The sequence below is a fragment of the Triturus cristatus genome, chromosome 3_1 (genome assembly GCF_964204655.1).
Source record: "Triturus cristatus chromosome 3_1, aTriCri1.1, whole genome shotgun sequence".
In the NCBI taxonomy this organism is placed as follows: domain Eukaryota; kingdom Metazoa; phylum Chordata; class Amphibia; order Caudata; family Salamandridae; genus Triturus; species Triturus cristatus.
In genome coordinates this window covers 641710355-641734145 of record NC_140583.1, presented here as the reverse complement: position 1 = coordinate 641734145, position 23791 = coordinate 641710355, and positions in this window count along the sequence as shown.

Genomic DNA, 23791 nt, shown 5'->3' with positions numbered 1-23791 from the left:
TCGCCTGTGGCCGGCATGTGTGCCAATCTAATTTTATGGGGAGTTCTGGTGATTAAAGCGGGCCTCTGCTGGACAGCTGCGTCACTGCCACACTGCACACGGCTCCCCTGGCACAACCATCATCCTGACACTGCACACATGGCAGGCTGCATACGGTACTGGAGCGCACCGTGCTGGATCTCAGGTTGCCAGTGGTTTGTGGTACCAAGTTCCTTCTTGTCAGTACGGGAGCCTGAATTACCGCAGGCAGTTTAAAAGGACTATACCGGAGCAGGACTCGCAAGTGTCCAATGGTACTGGGCCAGATTCGCACATGAATGAGGGAACTGACCAGTCAGATACTACAGGTAAAATTTGCTCCCAGAAGAGAGTTTGACCGCAGACAGCATCCTACAAGCCAGTCCCTCTATCCATCTGTTCCAGGATGTTCAGAATGACGCTGCTCCTGGTGTGCCTGCTGCAAGGGTCCCTGGCGGAGCTTGGCGCTGGCTCGGCCCCTGCGCCTACTACAGGTGAGAGCTCCTGCGCAGTGCTCAGCATTTCATCCTGTCTCCTCGACGGACCACATTGCTTCTTTTATTTTATTTAAGTTTGTCCGTTATTCACTTTGGTTATCACTTGCATAGTGCCAAGTGTCCTTTTAGTCTTCATCTCCGGATCCCGAATTTTCTTTGAGTGTTACATTTTTGGTGGTCACATACTTAAGTTTTGCTCCATTTTAGAATATACAGCTCCCGATGTTCTCTTAGGTTGCTAGTTTTTGGTGATAACGCTCGTGTTTTAGCTTTGAAAATTTCTCTTAGTATAACCATTTTAGGTTACCAGGTTATCATATACTGCTATTGTTCAATGTTCTTAATTGGCTTTCCGGTGAACAATCACAGAATAAAACATTGACTGCTACACCCCCCCCCCCCCCCCCCCACCCCAGCTTCTTCCTTTAAGCGACCCTATGATCTCAGTGACTGAAACACGCTTCCTATAAAAATTTTAAATATTGAGACAGGACTCTACAATGTGTGCCACTGCCCCAGCTTGCCCCCCTCCCAGCAGCTCCTCGGCCAGGTAATTTGCCTGTGTGTAACCCCATGGGCCCACATGCACTGTTTAGCAGTATCTCCACCACCCTCGGGTCGCAGACTCCTCCGCTCATCCTCCGATTGTTGTCTAGCTTCAAAAGGAATTCAATTTCGTCAATTTTTTCTCTAAACCTACACCAATCAAGGTCCTTCTCCCAGGCGTCCAGAGTGGGCAGGGGCGTTGCCCCCCCCCCTCCCCCCCCCACATTTGAGCGATGTTTTGTTTGGCCAACATGAATCCCAGTGTGGCCCATTGCGTCAGGGAAGTGTTCAGGTCTGTGGGCTCCCAAATATTTAGAATACATCGTCGTGCCTCTGGACGGAGAGCGACACGTAACACCTCATTAATTGTGTTGTGGATTTGGAGCCAGTAGGAACTTATATGTGTGCATTCCCAGATGGTGTGCATGAATGTTCCAGAAGATTTTGGGCATAACTGACTGATGGATCGAGAGAGAGATAAAAATTCCCAGATATTTGAATCCGGCCTTGTTGATTTGTATTTGACAGTCCCGGGGTGGAACAGGGGGATCACTGCTCAGCACAAATAGTAAGGATTTCCCCCAGTTAATGGAGAATCCAGAGACATCTGCCAGAGATTGTGAGGATGTCTAGTACTACTGTAAGAGATTTCTTAGGGGAGGACAAATAAAGTAGTATGTTGTCGACGTATAAAGATATGCGGTCTTCCCATCCGGGGGACTACCTCAGCCCCCTTATCATCGGATCCCAACGGATCCGAGCAGCAAAGGGCTCAAAGGCCAGGGAGAAAAGAAGAGGGGATAGTGGGCAACCCTGACGAGTTCCCTGACTAAGCGAAAAAGTGGCCGGAACTTTATTTACCACCGCGTGAGCCAGTGGTTCGGAATATAAAAGACGCACCCAGTGAATATATTTCAGACCAAATCCTAACTTCGCTAAGACTGCCCATAAATAGGGCCACTAAATTGTATCAAAGGCCATGGTCGCGTCTAGTGACACAATACCAGCTGGTTCTCGAAGGGTGTGGGCTCTATCCACCACCCCGTGGACTCTGCGAAGGTTGAGGGCCGTATTTCTATGGGGCATAAAAACCGATTGATCCGGATGCACTAGGTCACTGATCACTTTCACCAGGCGGTTAGCCAGTAGTTTGGCTAATATCTTAGGCTCTGCATTTAGAAGAGAGATGGGTCTATATGAGGCACAGTCTGTTTTAGCCTTCCCTTCCTTATGGATAGGGACAATGGTAGCTATTCTCTGCTCCCGGGGGAGCATTCCCGCTTCCCTAGATTCCTCAAACATGGCTTTCAGATAGGGGGCAAGTTTGTCCGGCTTATGTTTGTAGAGTTCAATGGGGAGACCATTGGGAACCAAAGCTTTCCCGGAGCTTAATGAGCGGATCACTAGCGCAATCTCGTCAGCTGTAAGAGGACTGTCCATAAAGTCTCGGTCCTCAAGGGAGAGGCAGGGGAGCTTAATATCCTGCAACAAGTCATGAGTCTGCTTCTGTGTGGGGGTTCACTGATGTGTAAACCGTTTGGAAATGACCTGTAAACGTATCGACTATGTCTTGAGGTTCCATAATTGAGACGCCACCCTCTCCTACAAGCTCCAGGACCAGCCGGCTCGCTCATTTCTTTTTGTCTAGCCACGCTATGAGCTTCCCGGCTTTATCTCCCAGATCGTAGAGTCTTCCCTGCTGTTCCCTACTGAGGGCCTTGGCCCTATCGGAGACTAAAGGTCTATAGTCATGCTGTTTTAGGTTCAGCAGCTGGAGCTTCTTTGGCGTCACCCCAAGTTCCAGGTCGCTTTCTAGCCTGTAAATATCAGCCTTGAGCTCAAGCACTTCCTTCTGCTTATCTCTTTTAGAGCCAGATATTAGGGACAAGGCTTGTCCCCGAATCACGCTCTTAAACGCTTCCCATAGGATCTGGGGGGAGGTCACAGATCCCACATTTTCAGAGAAATATTCGTCAATGGTCTTAATAAGGTCTTTGCGTATCTTAGGGCTGCGCAGGAACCAAGGGTTAATGGGAGCTAACCTTCCCACCGTGCCTGGACTAATGAGCAGAGGGACGAGTGATCGGAAATACCCCTAGCTAAGTGTTAGATTTCATTTATATAGGTGGCTTGAGCGGCAGGAACGAGACAATAGTCGAAGCAGGAGAGACTGTGGTGTGCCCCAGAGTGGAATGTGTGTTGTATCTGGTCTGGATGGTATATCCTCCATCCATCGACCAGCCTCATTACCTCAAGAAAGTCAGGCAACCACCGAGCCGATGGCCTCACCTCCCGGGGGGGGGGTACCTATCCAATGTACCTGAGACCACTGCATTGAAGTCAACCCCTATCACTAAGAGCCCCTCCGGAATGGTGAGCAGGACCGTACCCAAGTCAGCAAACGTTGTGCCCTGCAAGCTTGGAGGGACGTAGATGGACATGAGGGTAAGAACCCGCCCTCCCACAGCCTGGAGACACCAACATATCTTCATCGATCATCCGCCCACGTGGAGTTCACTGCCAATGAAACCGCATTTCTTGTCATAATACCTACCCCCCTGGAGCCTGAGGTGAACCCAGAATGCGCAACCATTTTATATCCCCCCTGTGCATCGCCTTACATAGGTTCCCAATCAGGTGTGTTTCCTGGAGCAGGACCACATCCGAAGCATGCCTCTTAATGTACTGGATAACAACACTTAGTTTGATTTTGTCCCCTAACACATTAACATTCCAGCTCAAGATTTTAAGGGTTTTATCTCCCATCCTGTCTGTCCTGCGAGTCACCAAGCCAAATACCCCCCACATTTATTCCACCTGTTATGTTCCTGAGGATGTAGTCATATACCATGCCGATGTAGCAAAAATAACACCAAACCAACAAACAAAACACCCCAACCCAACAACCCCCCACCCCGCTGCTTTGCACTCTGGGCTTTGAACTACCCATTCAAAACTTGCAGAGTGCCTGTTGCCCCTGAAAAATTCAAAGAAAGAAAGAGGGAAAAATAATGTGCTCCGTGTCCCTGCCCCTAACCATAATACTCGCAATGCCCATAATAGACGGATAGCAGAAAACCATACGCAATCCCCAACCCCTGCAATCAAATATTCATGCCCCACCCCCTCTGGCCCACCCCGCCACTGTGACCCCAGTTACTCAGTGTCTGGCTGCCATGCTCCAATTCTGTCTCAAGGAGGTCGAGCGTCCGCATGTTCCCCGGAATGCCTCCGGTTGGTCGAAGAACCACGCTACCCGCTCTGCCTCAAACCGGAGGCACGCTGGGAACAGCATTGAGTACTTCAGGCCCCTGTCCTCAGGTCGCATTTCACAGAGAGGAATGAACGCCTCTGCTTCTGCACTGTGCGCAAAGTCCGGAAAGAAGGAAGTGTTAGCATTCTCGTAGCGAAGGAGGGGGGGGGGGCCCCTGCTCTGGAGTTCTGGAGAATCACATCTCTGTCGCGTAAGTTTAGGACTCGATTCAGCATGGGCCGCGGGGGAGTGCCCGGTTTGGGACGGCCGCCCGGGACCCTGTGAGGGTGCTCAATAACGAAGAACTTACTATGGCCTTTGGGTTGTAGGTGTTTAAGGATGAGGTCCTCGATAAACAGGTCTGGGGATTGCCCCTCAGCTTTCTCTGGAATTCCCAGGATGCGAAGATTATTGCGCCAAAGTCGACCTTCATAATCGTCCAACTTAAGGTCCGTGAGGGTGCGAGAATCCTGGAGCTCGCGGACCTCCCTTTGTAGCTGTGAGACGTCTTTGACGAGACTAGAAGTCGTGATTTCTACCTGCTTGACTTTTTCATGAAGTTTCCCAAGATAGGCCCTAATAAGATTAATGTCGATCGCCACGGTATCCAGGGAAGTTTTGACTTCAGTAATGGCCTCCATGACATCCTTAAGCGACTGTTCCTGTACATCTTCCCCGGGACTCCCCGTGGCGGCATCTTCGGACTGTCGCCCCCCCCAGGCGTCCTTGGAGACTGTGTAGCGGTCCAGTTTGTTAGACTGGACCAGTTTCGTCCCGCGGGATCCAGCGCCCTTGATGCGCTCCATAGTAATGTACAATGCAAACTGCCAACCCTACTGTTCTTCACACCAAAGCCAACAGGTTGGACATCAATCACACCATCTGTTCCCCCCCCCCGGGGGAGGGACGGGCCCCCAGAAATCAGCTCCTGCCAGTTGTAGTCGCCCAGGGGGCCAGAAGCGCCAAGGGATCCACGGGTTTCAGGGGCATCCGCCGTTTGTACACCCCGCAGTCGACTTGTGTTGATCCCCTGGACACCTGTCCCGGCTCCTTCCGCCTGGAGGCGACTGGGTAGCACAGGGGGGCCAACACTCCCTCAAAGCCCCCCCCGAAGCTCTCGGGGGGGGGGGGGGGGTCTCCTCCCCGCTCCAAGGTGCCGGTTGCTCAGTACGCAGGGTCACTTCTGAGGGAGATTGCACAGTGGATGCAGCTCCAACGGAGTAGGCGGGGGGAGGTCACAGTAGTTAAATGCGCACCGCCACCATTAGCCAAACTGTGGTGAATGCGCGATATGCTGGTTATGGTGACTATGTTCCACTGCCTCGTTAGGGGTAATGCGCGGCCCAGAACTCACCGCCGCTACCGCGGGTAGAAGACACCTGGTCGCGGGGATGTGCAGGGGAATTACGGCGGCACCTTTAATCCTGTGGTGCCGCAGCGCAGTAAGATCCGATCAGCCCGGCCTCTACCCCGGTGCTCTCATGCAGGGCGAAGTCAAGGCGTCCGCTGCAGGCGTCCGGTCTCTGCTGCTGTCGCTGGCGGAAGATACTTCCCCACAGCTCTGCCACAGCTCAGCGGCGGCCTCTCCAGATCGCAGCACCTCTGCACAAAGGGGCCCGAGCCGATCGAGCCCCTCCTTCGGCGTCACAATTACTGTGGGCCCCGGCTTCCGCAGTCCTGGTAGGCCTCAATGTCACAGGGAAGATATCTCCCACATCCGAGGTGTGCGGCGATTCCGGGACGGCGGGTTGGAAACCGCTGCTGTTCCGACCCCTGAAACTGTAGTTGGGCGAGTCAGATGGTGTAACAGGATAGACGTGGGGCAAGGACGAACTCTGGAGCTAGTGCACTACGTGGCCATCTTTGACCTGTGCTTGGCCACGCCCCCAATTCTTCATTCTTAGTCTTCTGGCCAGTGCTGCTAGCTAGTTCTCTGGTCCCAGTGGTAAATCCTCGTTCTTACTCCTCTAGACAGTGCTATAGCTGCTTCTCTATACTATTGGTAGTTCCTCATTCTAAGTCCTCTAGGTAGTGCTGCAGCTGTTTATACATCCACTGCAGTCCAAACCAAGACACATAGATAAAAGACAGTGTCATTTACAACGCCAATAGCTGACAAATGTGAGACCTATTGCATTCCAAATGCTTGTTAATGGATTCTAAACGCTATTAGTTTGTTGGGGACTCTAACCCACTCTATTTTGTTGGAGACTCTAACCTCTACTATTTTACTAGGGACTCTAACCCCTTTTTGCTGCACAGACTGTTGACTAATTAATAAATCATAGAGAATCAGACTGGAATAATTCTGTCTATCTCAGCAGTACCTCCAATTGATCGAGCATAAATAATGTCACTGCTCACAAATGGGACAGAATGCAGACGTGGAAAAGAATCTCTTGTTTATTAATCTAGAGCCCTGCAGAAAGCCCGGTACACTTCCGACTAGCAACTCTGCTGAATGAAACATGCACACGATATATATGCTCAAGACAACATTGGTTATAATTGAAATGGATGAGTCCGGAAACAAAAGACATCACAGTGGGTGCAAACGTCCTTGAAAGGATGTGGCTATACATGTTTCTGACCGATTTACCACTTTTGGCCTCTTAATTTTTGATTTCTTGTTTTTCCCTCATTGGTTTCATACATAAATCGGAAAAGGCAAATCGGGGACTTTCTAGGGAAAAAATGTTCAACTCTTCAGAATTTCATGCAGACTCGGCTATCCTTTTCTACAAAAGACCAAACCATGAACTTTGAGTTGTTGCAAGTGTAACACTATTCAGCTGTACCCGAGTGTCGGGAACATTTGGTGATTACCGGTTTGTGAACAAATAAGCCAGTGGTTCCCAATCAGTGCGCTGTCAAAGCTAGCTAGGTGCACCGAAAACAGTTTAGGAACAACAAATTCCTGGTTCTGCTTTTGCATTTTATAATAAACTGAATTTCCAGTTGAGTCAACAGGTAGTTTGTCATTGAATTCTTGGTATGCACTTCCAGCCTAGAGTCCGCGCTTATGCAGTGCTCTGCGAGGCATGCTGTATTCTGTCTGTGTGGTATGGCCACACCCACCACTTGTAATTGGTTCCTTCCTGGGCCTTTCCAATTGCGTTTGTTTTGTGTGGTGAATTGGTGCCATTTGTCCTTCCTTTGGGTGTGTTTGCTACGCCCATGGCGACTGGCTCTGGTACATGGGTAATTTCGCTTCAGGGCATTTCATACTTGCGGCGCACTCTTTTATTTTATTTTATTTTTTATTTTTTTTACTTTTGGACGGAACGTGCCACGACAGTGATGGACAGAGCTGAGACCCTGCAGGAAAACACCTACCAGCAGAACTACGAGCTCTTCCGTGGTTCCGGCTTTCAGAAACATGTATTTTTTTTTTATATTCGGTAACATTCAGTGGCTACATGCGTTCATGCATTCATTTGTTGCTCTGCTTCACCAGGACTAGCAACATATGTGCAAAAAAAGTATGCATTTCCCTGCCAGTGTCCATGACATTACTACATCATCTGTGCCCCTCCTGAGTCCCGGTAAATGCACCATGACCCCCTCTCAGGCTCAATCCACCTGCAGGCCTCTCGTTGTGGCCAGAGTCCAGCTCCCAACCTCCAATCCTAGCATCAGCTAGGATTGCTTGCTGCCTCCTCCATCGCTGTTCGCCTACCCATGATGTCAACGCTTTGACAGAACACTGGTGTTTTCAATGAGACCTGGCGTTGTTAATGCCATGTTCTCACTGGATCACAGAGGAGAGGGCTGGGGCCCAGGTGCAGCAGCAGGACTCTGCTAACCCTCACACAGCTTTGCTTCAGAAGCCACTTCCTCCCTGCTCTGCCCACTTCATATTATGCGCGAGGGCTGCATAAAATGACAGTGTCCACTTCTCCTGCTCTGCCTCTGGCAGCTGTCCCACCTCTCTCTTTCTTTCTCTTATTCCCTCTCTTTCTGTCTTGCTCCTACTCTCTTGGCGAAAACTGTGACCGCAGGTGGTTTTGTTGGCTAAGTACCACAGGATACTCGTTCAGAACCAAAGCGTTTCTTTCAATGTCAATATTGATTAGTACTAAACATTCATGAATGTACCACACCTACAGTAAGTTAGCAAAAATACACATTTACTAATTTATTTGTTTTGATTTTCTATTCTTCTCGTCAAATTGTGTGAGCAATTTGTACAGAAAAAATATAGGGGCTGTCTTAAAAAAGAGAACACAATAACAAATACGAAGACAATTCAGTGGGTGACTGTGGTGCATATAGTGAAATGAGTGACCTTTCAAATTCAAACAATAAACAAGACAAAAACATAAATTCTCAGTCCTTTTCCGGTCTTTCACACTATTTTCTAAATAAATTGCTATAGTAAGCCTGGACATGAGATGGTTACATGTGAACGTTTCGACCCTATCGGTATATGTGTTTGTAGATACATCGAGTAGGGTCTTCTTCAGGACAAAAAGGGGAATAGCAACAGCCTATTAAAAGGGAAATAAAATTCCTATTATGTGGTATAAAATATATACAAGTATGTTGGCAGCCATGCTCTAGGGGTTCTCACCCTTAGTGGTTGGATAGTCAAAAGAATGAATCTACTCCTCCAAGCCCCGAAGGAGCTTGTCAACAAAGCAACTCTTTTTCATAGGGTAATAATCTGAAAAGTGGTGAAAATTGCCAATTACTGTCACCATACCCTATATAAACACAATCACTGATCTCTGCAGTTACTCCATCCGCAAATCTACACAAGTGCATTTACCAATGTGTCTCCGTCAGTATTACCAAATGTTGTTCAAACATCTAGCTGTATACTTGTGAAGAGAGTGACAAACTAAGTATACTACTCTCGCTCAATTCACACAGAATTCGAACCTGGACCAGTATTGATGAGAACTAGACAAAAAACGTTTTGAACTCACCCTACTGGACGTGCTTGTCAGCCTCTGGGGGTTAGAAAACCGCAGTGGTTGTTAAAATGCAACCTATATGGATTATTGTGAGTTTATGCCAAAGTCCATCAAGCTCAACTTCCAGCCCCTCCAAAAGTAATGGCAGCAAAAAGTGACAGAAATTATTTTAGGAGCTAAGTGGAAAAGAAAATTAAATGCTGCTGCGAGCCCTAAATCAGTCGTGATCTCACCTAGGCAGTTGGGTATCTCTCTTATGATCACAGCGAGATTCGCAGCAGCTAGTGTTTTCCGGGTTGAAGAGGGATTTTGAATCGACACGTGATAGCATCACATGGACAATGTAAGTCTGGCGCACGTAGCTGGAAACGTTGTAGCCATCTTAGCATCTGTTGCCACTCACGACTGATTTAGGGCTCAGGGCAGCGGCAGCATTACATTTTCTTTGCCGCTCAGCTCTTAAACTTATTTCTCTCTCTTTTTGCTGCCACTACTTATGGAGTAAATAAATCTACAACAAATCAGCATTAGAACAGACAGGAAGAATTTGCCAGCATTGCAAAAACAAAAAACTAGAAGACATTTTTATGTTAATTCTTGTCTCGCCTAGGCAGAGCTTGCGCCATCTCTTCGAGACATGCTGTATTCAGGGGATCTAAGAGTGGTATGCAGTTCCTAGGGAGAGGAGAAGGAGGAGCAAGTAGAAGAGGGGAGCGGAAAGGGAACGAGGTAGGAAAAGGATCAGAGGGGGGAGAGCGCTCCAATAAGGAGCAAGTGCCCGCACACACCCCGAGAGGTGTCATGCTTCATCAGAGGGCAGATCCTCGTTGGGCCGGCACTGCAATGCCCAACGGGCCACGCAGGGGGGCTCTTTGCCGGAGGTCTTCAGAATAGAATGCCAGGATGCCCTATCTGTGGAGGTGGATGGGCATAGAGTGGTGAGTACAGTGGGTGAAGTGTGTGTAATAAAAATAGCTATAAATGCTCCAGGGAACCTTTATCAACTGGACACTATGCTATTGTTAAAAGAAGAGACTAAAAGAGTCAAGGCTGGCCAGGTGAATTCAACCTGCTGCTGCTCAGTGTGTGTAGTGATACCTGTGGGTGGTTAAAAGGTCGACATGTTTCACGCCTAAAAACTCCTAACTGATGTGTGGTGTTTCTTCAGGACCGGGGGGAGAAACCTAATCTACTCTTGAGTGTAGGTGACGGTCATAGGGGTATCCTAAATTGTACCATCCCTATTGATTGGATTCAAATAAATCCATAAGGGGGTAAGCAAAAAATGCTGAGTGGTTCGTCCTTGCGAACCTCTGGGGGGGTAGACTGAGACTTCAGCCAGGACATCCACGGCCATCCACAGCAATGGCGGACGCGAGTAACTGTATGGTATACTTCTGCGTGGGACCTACCCATGCCACACATCCATTAGGAGTTTTTAGGCGTGAAATATGTCGACCTTTTAACCACCCACACTTCTCACTACACACACTGAGCTGCAGCTGGATGGGACATAGCATAAATTAAAGACTGAATCAGGTGACACATTTTTTGCTGAATTCTAGCCGAACAGCTGATATTTTGGATCCCGAGTGAATGGACATAAATATATATATCTTCCCCATTGGACTCTATAATTTCTGCGAAACTCATGTGGTCAAATGGCAAAAGACCTTCTGCTCCGTTCAGATTAGCCAAGCAGGAGTGCAAGAAATGGAAAAGCATGTGGAGGAAATTTAGGAATGAGAAAGACAGCTTAACATATATAAACTATCTGAAAGAGGCTATTCGTTATTGATTCCTTTCCTTAGAATTATCCCCAGGCGTCAGACTGGATCCAGAGAATTTTTCTTCAGCAATACGCTTGTGCGTCGGAAAGGTGGCATCGGTTGACTCTGCATCCGTCGTTGGAGAACTGGTCGCCGGGATGACGTTGCGGTGCCTACTTAGACGTCGCCCATGTGTGCACTGACGTCAGCCTAGTGCAGATCTGGAGAGCGCTTTCCCCTTAGTCAATTTTAGACTAAGCTATCTGAAAGGGACTATTAGTTCTAAATTCCTTACCTTAGAATTACCCCCAGGCGTCAGACTGGATCTGGAAAAATTTTCTTCAGCAATACCACTGCACGTTGGTAGGTGGCGTCCATCTTCTCGGCATCCGTCGTCATGGTCATGGGAATGACTTTGCGGTGCCCACTTAGATGCCGCCCCTGTGTGCTGATGCCAGTTCTTTTTCCTCGCCAGCCTAGCGCATATCCGGAGAGAGCTTGCCCCTTTGTCATTTTTTGACTAAACTTTTGTCGACCTTTTTTTTTTTTTAGTCTTCGACTCCTGGTTCGCAAAGGATGCCCCATCGTCGGACTGGATTCAAGCCTTGTGACTCCTGTCACAAGCTGATGTCCATGACGGATCCGCACCTTGTGTGCCTCTGGTGCCTGGAGCGCGACCACAACCCGAAGTCGTGCTCTGACTGTCGGGCCATGAATCTGAAGTCTTTACGGGTGCGGTCCCGAAAGCTTTTGGAGGCCTGGCAGTCTGCTCTGTGTCGCTCCCGGTCTCGCTTGAGGGGAAAGTCTCGAGACAGGTTGCTGATCCACCACACCTCGTCCAAGTCTTCACACTCTTCAGCTAAGTCGAAGCACAAGAAGAAGCCGAAGAAGCACTGTTGCTCTTCGCCTTCCTCCCGTCGGTCAGCTGATGCGACGCGGCACCCGGGGTGTCGTCGCTCCAAGGCTCCGTCTCCGGATCTTTACTCGGATGACTCTGCGCCTCCCTCTGTTTCCAGGAGCCGGTGAGTTCCCTGCCCAGCTTTGTACGTTCTATGAAGCCCTCCACTGTGTATTTGGGCAGCCTGACTCCACTAGTGCGCAATTGGGCCCCGCAGAGCCAGTTGGGGGCCCTGGGCATTTGATGCCGGTGGCTCTAGCCCTGGCGCCAGGGGCCCCCGTGGATCCAGATCGATGCCGGCTGACCTTACTCAACCTTCTCCGGCGCCGATCCTGGCAACGACGCCCCCGACGTGGTCCGTTCCCCTGGCCAACGCAGTCTCCATCTCCGAGATGGACCCGGAGCTGGATCGACGTCGAATCAGACGCAGGAGGGTACTTTTGTTCCCTTGTTCATCCCAGGTGTTCCCTATGGCCCTGAGGATGGTGATGGACCCTTTGACAGACCAGCTGGTAGACCCAGACTGGAGAGAGGAATTGGGTGACTCCAGACCTTGGCATGCTTAATCCCCCTACACTGGCTACGAAGGAGGGAGTGTGCTGTTCAGTGGTGGTGCATAGGGCAGCCGAAGCTTTGGACCTGGAGCTCCTTACAGTGGCAGTCAGGACTGTCCTTCTGACGGAGGTGCTTTAGCTGGCGGCAACTTCCTCTGAACCCCTCTTGCCCATTAATGAACCCCTTATAGATGTCCTTCTGGGTTCTTGATCCAAGCCCAGCACAGGGGCTTTTGTGGAATGGACGACTGCCTGTCGCCACCGCCTGACTCTGGGCAATCCTATTTTCCTCACACAACACCCTTCCCCTCGCAAGCTTTGTGGTTCAAGGGCGCATTCCATTCTGCACTCCCGGATAGGGATTCCAAGAAGCTGGATCATATTGGGAAGCGCATGTTCTCTTCCCCCAGCTTGGCGCTGTGGTCTGTGAATACCGTGTGCCTCTTGGACCAATACAGTCTGGGATACAGTTGCACAAAAGTTGCCTTAGTGCCCAGAGGAGACCTGGGCCATTCTTTCCCAGGCAGTGGCAAATGGGAAAGACGCAGGAAAATTCACAATTCGCTGTGGACTGGATACCACGACCCACTGGGCAGAACGATTGCCACGTCGGTAGTCCATCGGCAGTACGCCTGGTTGAGGATGTCTGGTTTTTCGGGGGATGTTCAGTCAACTTTGCTGGACATGCCATTCGATGGCAGTCTCCATTTTGGTGACAAGGCAGACTCTGCGCTGGAGCGCTTTAAGGATTCTCTGGCTACGTACAGATCCTTGGGCCTCGCTGCGTTCTCCCCTTCACCACAGTCTGCCTTTTGTGGCTACGGAAGGGGTACCCCACCACGTCCAACCCAGCCCAGCCACCGGTCCACGCATGCTGCCCAGCCTCTGCGTGGCCATGTATGTGGGACTCCGCAAAGTGGGTCCGGGAACCAGCGGACGGGCCAGTCCACCCCCCCCCCCCCCACAGCAGCCTCCAAACCCTTCTAGTCTGACCTTTCAGGCCCATCAGCGGCCAGTGGGTGGCAGGATTCACCATCATCTACCCCACTGGCAAGCCATCACGTCAGACAGGTGGGTTTTGCAGATAGTCCGAAGGGGCTACTCCCTCCCCTTCGAGACTACTCCTCCCTCCATGACATGTCGGAGGATCTTTTGGGGCTTCTCCGCCAGGAATGTCCCGGCTCTCTTGGCCAAGGGAGCTATCGAGAGGGTCCCTACGCCAGAAGCAGGTTGTGGTTTCTATTCCTGCTACTTTGTATTGTATATTTATAGAGCGCGACAAACACCCTACGGGTACCCTGGCGCTGAAGATACGTGTCGGGACCAGCAAGGAACAAGAAGAAAAAAGAAATAAAATAGAGCCTAAAATGAGCATTACTCGGAGATACCAAAATCAATTTCTAGGGAACAGCCACATTTTGATCCTTTTCCTGAACAGGGAGAAGGTACTACATTGTCCAATTGCGAGTGGAAGTTCATTCAAGAGTTTCGCGGCAGCAAAACTAAAGGATCTTCCTCCTAGTCAGTCTGGCAATCTGGGTACCTTTGCCAGATAGGCGGAAGAGGAATGGAGACTTCGGGTAGGAGTGTACCAAACCAGTTTCTTCTGTAGTGGCTTAGGACCGAGTCCATGTAGCGCCCTGAACCCAATGCAAAGGGATTTAAAATATATCCTTTGCTGCACAGGAAGCCAGTGTAGCTCGGCTAGGCACATTGAGGCAGAAGAACCTCGTGGTCTGGACAAAGCTAGTTTTGCTGCTGTGTTCTGAACACGCAATCTCTGGATTAAATATTTGGGGGACTCCAACAATTGCAGTAGTCAAGTCTACTTAAGATAGCGCCTTGAACAATCAAGGCTCTGGCCGAGACTGGAAGCAATGGAAGGATCTTTCTTAGAGCTCTCATAAGGCCAAAATGCACCCCACCGTCTTGTTCACTTGCGTCTCCAATGACAAGTTGGCATTGAACATGACTCCCAGGTTTCGCACCGTCGTAGACTGCTTTAAGGGAGTGGAAGTAGCGAGAGGCCAGAAGTTACAAGGAAGAGGCAGAGGAACCTTCCCAACTGCGCAGTGTAGAATTTCGGTCTTATCCAAATTAAATTGTAAGGAGTTATTTTGTAACCACTGCGCAGTGTCATGCATGCACGCATGAAACTCCTCCAGGGCATTAGGTTGGGTTCCATCAAGAGATAGAATGATCTGGGTGTCATCAGCATAGTTTACCAATTTAACATTAGGGACCTGAATGGTATTAATCAATGGAAGAGCCACGGCCTGACACCTGTCAGATAGATAGGATCGAAACCAATTTAGGGCAGTGCCCACTACTCCTACCTCCTCTAGACGGGTCAGCAGAATATCGTGGTTGACCGTGTCGAAAGCGGCAGACAGGTCAAGCAAAATAAGTATTGCTGATTGTCCCCTGTCTGCCAGCTGACGAAGATCATCCATCACGGTCACCAAAGCTGACTCCGTTCCGTGTTCTGGACGGAAACAAAATTGTACATCTGCCAGGCAACAAGTGCATTCTAAAACTGCTGACAGAGATTTGCTGACCAGGCGTTCGAGAATTTTCACTGGGTAGGGGAGGAGAGAGATGGGCCAGTTTCTGGCATTTAAGCCGTCTTCAGCCAGGCTTGCTTGAATCCAGCGGCATATGGCCATGTCTGAACTGGGGTGGCAGAGTGGGCTAAAGAACGGTGATGGATCAAACCCAGATCTGTTGACTGGGTGTGAGTGTTTGACTGGTTCTGATGCTCTGTCCATCACCACCCCCTTTTGTACCGCTTTGTTCGCCATAAGTTGGCAGGGTATGCTCCGACGTGAGTCCCTTGCTCACTTTGCCACTGGATTCAAGCAAGCCTGGCTGAAGACGGCTGAAATGCCAGAAACCGGTCCTAGGAAGCTTGTTTCTGGTCCAGGGAAGGCATGGCTTGGCAGTTCGGGCTGGACTGTTCCCATGAGGCACAGGGTCAGACTGATTTGCATATGGCCATGTCTGAACTGGGGTGGCAGAGTAGGCTAAAGAATGGTGATGGATCAAACCCAGATCTGTTGACTGGGTGTGAGTGTTTGATTGGTTCTGATGCTCCGTCCGTCACCACCCCCTTTTGTACCGCTGAGTTCTCAAATATAGGCATGCCTACCCCGGCACCACCTTTCTCACCTATCTCCCGCAATGCCCGGCTTGAATAACGCAGTTTCCTGGCGTCACGGGCAGCATGGCTGGTGCTGTGCGCAGATCGTGTGCGGACGGGAACAGACGGGCTTGCCTTTGGCGCGCCCGCTGCGCGCGTCCGCTGCGCTCCCTCGATCTTGCCGGCATAAATATCCGGTGTTAACGTCAGCTCCACCCCTCACCCGTTCTGGTTGGCTATCCTGGGGGGTGGCACCGGGAAGCTGCAACAAGGTTTGTCAAGGCGGTATCACTGATCACAGCGAGGTACAAGTTTTAAAAAACACAGTTTCAGTTTTTAAACAACACACATTCAAGGTAAAAACAATTTTAAAAAGGCTCCCTAAGCGCTGGGCAGCAAACACGATCTAAGTGAGCGCTCCCGCGATCTTGCCGGCATAAATATCCGGTGTTAGCGTTAGCTCCATCGATCACCCATTCTGATTGGCTATCCTGGGGTAGTGGCACCAGGAAGCTGCAACAAGTTTTGTCAAGCCGGTATCACTGATCACAGTGAGGTGCAAGTTTTAAAAAACACAGTTTCAGTTTTTAAACAATACACGTTCAAGGTAAAAACAATTTAAGAAGGCTCCCTAAGCGCTGGGCAGCAAACACGATCTTATGGTGCCCAAGAAGGACAGAGGCCTGCGTCCTATCCTAGACCTATCCTATCCCATATGTGGGCTCTGTAGTGGGACCTGAAGCTCCAGTGGGCGCAGCATCAGGGGAATCTTTCTGACCGCATTCAGATCTCGGAGGAAACTGCGCAACAACTGCAGTGGTGGTTAACGAACCAGGATTGGGTCAGAGACAGATCCCTGTCCCCTCCCCAACCAGACCTGACGGTGGTGACCGATGCATCACTCCTAAGATGGGGTGGCCACCTGGGAGAGGCGGAGATCAGAGGACTCTGGTGTCCAGCGGAGTCTGGGCTCCATATCAACCTGTTGGAGTTCTGGGCGATTCACTTGGCGCTGAAGGCATTCCTTCCCTCTCTCAAGGGGAAGGCAGTGCAGGTGTTCATGGACACCTGAGTCAATCCCTACTATCAGTGAAACCTCTCTGACTCCACGTCCCCCAAAAGTCCCTCATGACATGACACTATTTTCTGTTTGGAGGAAGTCTCAAATTTTTCATTACAGATCGTGGGGTTCTCCAGCTAACTTGCAAGGGCTACGCTCTGCCCATCTTTTCTCTATCTCTGGACCACCGTTCCTCCATCAAGATGTGCTCTTTGGCACACACCGATATTTTGTAGGCAGACGTTATTGCCCTGCTAGGCACAGGATCCAAAAAAGTGGTGCTCCTGGAAGAAAAAGGCACGCAGCTCTACTCCATTTACTTTTTGGTCGCCAAAATGGATGGAGGTTTGAGATCTATCATGGATCTCCCCTAATTAATTTGTTCATCCAGGAGGACCAGTTGAGGAGCTCATCCTGAACCAAGTTCTTTTTGGAAGATTGGTTGCCTCCTTGAATTTCTGGGATGCCTATTTTCATCTTCCAATTCTCCCTGCCCACCCATAAACTTTACATGAGATTCTTCATGGGATCCCTGCACTATAAGTTTACAGTCTTATTGTTCAGGCTGACAGCCAAGCCTTATGTTTTGATGATAGTGAAGGCAGTTGTGGCAGCTTCATTGGAAAGGTCAGAAGTCTGTGTATTTACATATTTGAATGGCTGTATAGTGAAAGCGGAAGTCCCATCACTTGTCAGGTAGCACCTATAGTGCAAGATGGATACTCTCCACATATTGAGATTCACCATCAACATCCAAAAGTTTCACCTCACTTCAACTCGTAGGTTGTCATAGGCAATGTAAGACACCAATCACAGGCAAGCTCTTCCTCGTTCTCCGAGGATCAGGGGTATTCAGGAGAGGAGTTTAGTGTTTTTGACTGAGGCGAGGATACTGGTTCTGTAGCTCTCAAATAGGCTAGGCTTCATAGCCTCGTATACCCTTTGCCTGGTTGTTGAGGGCCGTGTATTCTTACTTCAAAAAAGAGTGGCTCTACTGTGGTCACGGATGCCTCCTTGTGGGCAGGGGAGCCCATCTGAACGACATGATGACCTTTAGCCCATACCAGAACAGCACCTCCATGTAAATGTACTGGAGCTTTGGGCATTTCTCCTGTCCTTCTTGGGGAGCAACATTCATGTTCAACTTGCTGCCACTATCCATTATGTCAAAAGTCAGAGTGAGTTGTGTGGTGTCATGGACCCTGTGTTGGGGCGCTATTCATCTTTGGAAGCGACTGCAGTGATGAGGAGTTTTCCTGGTAATGGATCATTTTGCAGGCTCTCTCAGTGTGGGTGGATACTCCCTTGTGTCTCGCTCAAGGACCACGGTTGACCACTATTGAGGAATGCCTGCAGATTCATCTTGCCTCACTTCTGTATGAGTTTCTGCTGAAAGTCCTGCAGATGGTGCGGGAGGGTCGGGCACAGATGATCCTAATTACCACAGATTGGATCCTGAGCATCTCATCTACTAATCTGTTTGCAGCCAGCATTTGAGCATCTCTTACTCTTCCCACACAGGGCAGAGATGTTCTATCAACCTAATAGGGCAGCCCTCCACTTCAATCTCCAAAGGCTGTGGCTGTATGAGTGGGGATTGAGCAGTTCCAGCCAGAGTCCTTTTGGCTTCCTGATGAAATGGCATCTTGGTGTCTATGTAACATCCTACGAAATCTATCTAAGCAGGTCACAGAAACACTTTTTTCTTTGTTATGAGTCACAAGGCCTAAACCCTTCCTTTCCAATGTCCTATGATTTGCATTGTCCCTTGCTTAGCAGGGTTTACGAGTATCTACCTTAACGGAATTTTTCTGCCTGCCCTGCCTTCAAATCGCTTCCTGACCAACCGTCTCTGTTTAGGTCATCACTAGTGGCACATTTTATAAAAATTTTTGCTTTACTTGTTCCTTTGCACTCCATTTGTTTCTCAGTTGGATTTGAATCTTGGGTTAACTCCTCATAGCATCCCCATTTATGCCAACGCACAGTTGCCCGGCTCAGCTTCTTACTTTAAAGACTATATTGCTTCTCGCAATTACTTCAACTTGTAGGGTCTGAGAATGTCCCGCCCTCTCAATTGGTCCACCTTTCATAGGTTTCTATGCAGATAAGTTGGTTCTTGTCATCTCATTGTCCTTCATGTGGAAGGTAATATCTGAATTGTATGCAGGCCGGTCTTTTATCCTTTCATCTTTCTTTTCTCCCCTACATTCAAGCATGGATGAGGAGTGTTTGGATGGACTGGAATTCAGACTTGCCGTGTTTTATTACTGCACGTAACTGAAATTAGCGGATGATCAGCTCTGTGGACTTGGCTTGAACCAGGAAGGGCATGGAGGTGACCGTACACACCATTGCATGTTAGTTTATCCTCTGTATTAAGATATGCATTCACACCCATCACTACTGCCCTCACCAGAAGAGGGTCCAATTGCTGACATCTATCAGGCAGCCATGTGGTTATCTTTGCATGCTTCTGCAAAGCTTAGCACTAGTTTCTCTTGGCTCAAGCATGTAGTTGCTTCTACTTTGAGCTTTGTTGAATGATTTCCTTGGGAATTGGCATTACTTCACCCCTCTTCATAGAGGGTATTTCTTTGCGGTCTAGTCACATGGTGAGGAAGATTGCTCCCTTCCCTCCCATCTCTTGGCACATTGTGGTTTGATTAATAAGATCCCATGGTATGCAAATGTGTCTTTTTTGGTGCTGTCATTGATTGTCCCTTGGTTCCACTCTGCACACCATAACAGCATTTCGCTGTCTGGCGGCACAGGAGAGATATTGCTGAGCAGAACTTTTCTGGATGAGCTTAAAGCCTGGAAGGATAATTGAAAAGATTGCTGAAAGATTATATATGTACCAAAAATATTCCTGAATACAAGTAAATTTTTCTTCTGAAGGAAGATGATCATCGGTATTTAAAAAATAAAATAAGACTTTGAGAAATGTTGGTGATTTACCTAATTCCCTGCCTTAATTCTCTTTTTGCCTTTGAGGACTGGAGACTTTCAGCGCCTACAGTACTGCAGACTTTGAGGATCGGAGATGTATAATTATATATAATCATTCCCTAGTGAAAAGTTTCTGTTTTTTTCGGCCTGTGTTTTCAAGTTCTTCAATGGACAGATGAATTGTAAGTTCTGCCAAAAGTTGTACCATCAGTGTCCATGGATGTACGTGTCTCTATTTGCAGTTTTGGTCTCTCGTGGACCACGTCATTGCACTTTGTCAGGCATTAAAAATGAGATATGGGTGTTTTATAGCATGGCTTTTCCAGAGAGTGGGACACAAACCTGGGTCTCAGCACTCATGAGAAATATTTAGACATTGAGTGGGTCGACATGGCACGGACAAAACCGATTTCGACTTCCAAAACGAACCTAGAGTCCCAAGTTGTGGATCAACAGTGTCTAAATACGGATTCTTTGCCATTTGAATGTCTTCAAGCACCAGACCAGAAAATTACAACCACAGGGCTTCCGTGCACTGACAAGTGGCAAAGTGCAGCGCAGCTTTGGGCCTGTTGCACCTCAGAAATGGAGTAGATGCGCATATAAGAGTCACCTCTTATGTTTGTTTGTAAAGCGCATTATCCCCCGTGACTGCATCCTAGTGCTGAAGAGGTGTCTCTCGGGCTTTCCCTATAGTAGGTTGGTTAAATGAAAAGCGAGGTCTTCAGCTTCTTGTGGAATTCTAGAAGAGTGGAGGAGACTCTGATGTGGAGTGGTAGGCCCTTCCATGATTTAAGAGTGATCTAAGAGAAGGCCTATCCTCCTGATCTGGTTTTCTGTGTGTGGGATGTGTGAAATTAGGAGTCCTGTGGAGCGAAGGTGTTTGGGTAGTTGGTGGAAGCTGATGCAATTGATGAGGTAGGTGGGGCTTAAGTTGTGTAGTGGCTTGAGTGTGCATGTGAGAAGACTGAAATTAGCAAGTTTGTGTATCGGAAGCCAGTGGTGCTCCCTAAGGTGTGGTGTGTTGTGAGTTCTGTGTGGGAGGTTGAGGATGAGTCTGGCTGCCAAGTCCTTGATAGTTTGCAGTCTTCTAGTGAGTTGCTTGGTAATCCCAGCATAGAGGGTGTTCCTGTATTGCAACTTGTCGGTTACTAGTGCGTGATTGACAGTTTTTCCAGCGTTGCTTGGGAGCCATTTCAAGAACTTCCTCTACATCTTCAGGGCATGGAAGCAGGGTGCAGTGACAACATTGACTTGTGCAGTCATGCCCAGGTTGCTGTTGATTATCTAGAGGTTCCTGGCATGGGTGTTTGGGTGGGTTTGTTTGGCTGGCCTCTAGTTTGAGTCCACCGTGAGTTGTTTTTGCTGAAGATCACTACTTCTTTCTTGTCGGTGTTGAGCTTGAAACAGCTGTCTGTTATCCAGTTAGCAACTTTGGCCATGCACACAGTGAACTTGTTTCTTGTGTTGGGGGTCTTTTTCAAGAAGGAAAGTATGAGTTGCGTGTCATTGTGTACGAGAGAATAACGAGGCCCTATGTATGTATGACATTGCAAACACAAGATGATGATGGACGGAGTGCTGAAACTTTTCAGACACTCACCCCTCCCATTTGCCCCAGTCACAGATCTGGGTTGAATCCATCATAGTTCTTTAGCTCTCTTCGCCACCCCAGTTCAGACCCAGCCATATGCAAATCAGTCTTGGCCCTGTTTCTCATGGAAACAGACCCAGCCCGAACTTCCAAGCCAGGTCTTCCCTAGACCGGAAACAAGCATTCTGGGACCGGAAACCAGCATCCTGGGACTGGTTTCAGGGTAACACCCCTCATCAGCCAGGCTAGCTTGAATCTATTGACAAAGTGAGCAAGGGACCCACATCTGGGAATACCCTGCCAACTTAGGGCAAACACAAGGAGATAATGGATGGAGTGCTGACACTTTCCAGATACTCACCCCAGTCACATATCTGGGTTGAATCCATCATCTTTCTTTAGCTTACTTCGCCACCCCAGTTCTGGCCCAGCCATATGCAAATCAGTCTTGACCCTGTTCCTCATGGGAACTGTCCAGCCCAACTGCCAACCACTCAAAAAAGAGGGGGCCTCCGAATAAAGGATAAAGGTAGAGAAAAACAGGGGAAATCAGCAAACTACTCGAAAAGAGGATTTCTCTACCTGTTCAATAATAATGTGCATTGCATTACAATTATGCAAACATCTGAATTTCAGCCAACTGACAAGGACACACGAGTGTAGAAATATCAAATCATATCAAAATTATTTTATTATTTTCGATTCATAAATAAGTGGAACATTTCAATAAGTGAAAACATGATAAAAATAAGGCACATCCCGCAACGCACACACTCAATCATTCAAACATACAGTTGCATACCCACACATACTCATACGTCCTGGAGCTCAAGGATCCAATAATGCATAATTAACAATTGGAAAAAGCAGGTGGACCAATTCCCCTCGTAGGCATAAATAACATCAATGTTTGTTACATATAAGGGTACCGAATATTTTCTGTGAAGAACAACATGAGCAGAATAAGCGGTAAATAAAATGTCTACAATATGTCATCAAATTACATATGTACTTGGAATCAATGTTACAGAGATAAATCTAGAAAGAGATAGGGGGAAAAATTATGGGCAGAAGGGGTCCACAGATATCTTTAAACGCCGACGTGCGTTTCGGTGTTCGACCCAGGTTTGGGTCTCACCTTTCCCAGTGCGTAAATGTCAAAAGAACAATGGCCAAGGGACGTGCCTGCAATTCAACAGAAAGGAACATACAGCTTAGCGGTAGCAAAGATTCACAGGAAATAAATGTAGAAACGGGTCCTGGAGAAGACCGCTCAAGGTAGTGCGGCGGTGAGGCAAGAGATTAAACGGTCAAAACGAGATAAGCCCCTAATGAAGGTGCAGTATAAGCCTGATAATTTCAAGAGTCCAGTGTCCGCATTAAGGCATCGATATGCCGCTCAAATGATACAACAAACTTTAAAAAAAATTAGAACACTTCAAAGTGCGGCGTCCGCCTGGTCCAAACAGACTCCTGGTTACGTAGATAGCTCCCAGTTAGGATCCACTGAACGTGACGTCTGCATATTAAAAGTATTGCAGCGCCAAGCCAGGTCTTCCCTGGACCTCAAACAAGCCTCCTGGGACCAATTTTGGGGTATTACCCCTCATCAGCCAGGCTAGCTTGAATCCGGTGGCAAAGTGTATTGTGTTAAGACACAGAGATGAAGTTGACTGGATATTCTGGTGAAGTGCAAGCATCCCTAATGGGATAGGTAATACGATAAGTCCTGACTCTTCCGGGGAAAATATTGACTCTGCACTGGAACGCTAATCAAGTCATTCCACTCTCTGTGGGGTTACTAGAGAAATTTTCCCATTAAATACCATTAAATAAAAAAGAAATCGGAGACTAATCAAGGGGGATGGCCTAAAGGCAAAGTCAGCCTTCCAAACCAGTGGTACAGCCGATAACCCAGTTCTCTCTATCATGGGGCATCAACAGACACCACACTGCAGCAATCCACCAGTGCTCCAATAACTCTTTCCCTGTTGCAGCGGCTGCCAACTCACTTTAGTTTATCCTCAGCAACTTCTGCCGGTCTGATGGTAGGCAGGATTCAACATTTCCTCTCCGGTTGGAGATCCATTACTTTGGACAAATGAATCTTACAGATCATTCAAAGGGGTTAAGCCTTACCTTTTGTTTCTTCCCCACTACCTCTCCAACTAGAAATACAGGAGGTAGGTGGTAAGCATATAAATCTTTTACTTCCCAAGGTTGCTATCAGATGGGTACCAGACTCCGAGAAAGACGAATGATTCTATTCCCAATATTTTATAATCCTGAAGAAGGTGTGGGCCTCAGGCCTGCTTTGGACCTTTTGGCATTGAATGCCTTCTTGGTGAATTAAAGCTGCTCAATCTACCTCAGATTCTCTCAGTTCTGGACCTAGGAGACTGGGTGGTGTCCTTGGACTTGCAGGACACATTTCCATATACTCGTCCAGCAGCCGTCCAAGTTGGGCCAAGAATATTGTCAGTCAGCCGTACTCCCCGTTCAGCCCTACCGTGGTCTCTGACTATGGCCCCTTACGTGGTCATGAAAGTGATGGCGGCAGTTGCTGTCTATCTTCAGAGGTCTGAAGTACAT